This window comes from Papaver somniferum, chromosome 11, assembly GCF_003573695.1.
Source record: "Papaver somniferum cultivar HN1 chromosome 11, ASM357369v1, whole genome shotgun sequence".
NCBI lineage: Eukaryota > Viridiplantae > Streptophyta > Magnoliopsida > Ranunculales > Papaveraceae > Papaver > Papaver somniferum.
Window position 1 is genome coordinate 82,283,179 of NC_039368.1, and position 1,259 is coordinate 82,284,437.

Here is a 1,259-nt window from a genome sequence, read left to right on the forward strand (position 1 = left end):
TGATCGGGTGTATTATGGGTGAAAATTTACCTAGAGACATTCAACATTTCATTGCGTAGGTTTCCGGGTGGTCATGAATTATAAAATGGTTTTGTGCATCTTAGGAGGATATACTTTTATGAGTTTTTATATTTTTTGATATTTCAATTTTGGTCAATTATAAGATCACCATGGGGAATTTTATTTTCCTATAAATTTTTCAATGATATATATTATTTTTCCGATATGATATTTGTATTAGTTTTGAAATCTCCTTTCTCGGCCTTTTAGCTAATATCAAGTGTAGTATTTATTCGTAGTATTTGTTCTTATCACTTTAATATCTAATATGTGAGTCATCGGCTCACGCGTCGCCTTTGCGTTGCCCTACTGCAAAGGCTTGGGGAACCCCCACCAAATATTTTTTTTATTTCTTTTCTTTATGAATTCCAAATCTTTTCATATATTAACACAATTGCTATTTTAGTAAAGTACGCTATAGATTTCTTAATATCAGAAACTATTCTCCTTTATATGCTATATAGTTCCAATCTTTGTAGAAAACAAAGCAGACTTTCATTTTCATTTTAAAATGTAATTTAGTTATAAAGGTACCTTGGTATATCTTCCAACAAACTGTGAAGTACTACATCCGTTGACCATTTAGTACGTAATTGGAAATTTTGAAAACCAGTATGGTCAATTTTGATCACCTTGAACCACTGTCTTTCTGTTTCAGTACGTCGTACAGGTACATGATCGAGATCCTGCATATAGGTTGGTTGGGAAGACCACATGAGTTCTTGGGATATTGATTTTGGCATAATGACCTCATGTCCACGATGGTCAATTCTTATAGGGACTCTTTTTGGTCTGGCATTGTCACATCTTGCATGTTTTTAATCCATCCCAACGTATAGCAACCACGTCTGAGAAAACATGAAATAAAAAATAGGTTAATTAAACCAACTCATCAAAGAGCAGCAACAGGATGAGAAAATAGAACAAACCAATAAGGTTAATATTGGCAGTTCGATTAATTTAATTTGATGAGTTCCGACAATGTGAGTGTATAATGGAATTTCCGCTAAATCTGATTCAATATGCCGAAGATCAGTATTCCATTTACCAAATATAGCTAGAATTGCTTGCCGGTCTTAGTTCGCCTTCGCTCACCAAGTCCAAATGGGCCAAATTTCTGGTTTTATTCTTGGGTCAGTATTACTAAATCAAATACAATCGATATTGACAATGTAAAATTGTGCCCGAGGATAACAATA

General features: G+C 33.7%; 1 pseudogene; it reads left to right on the forward strand.

Annotated features, from left to right (window-relative positions):
- Positions 1 to 250: 250 nt before the first annotated feature.
- On the forward strand, positions 251 to 393 carry LOC113325652 (annotated as a pseudogene).
- Positions 394 to 1,259: the final 866 nt, after the last annotated feature.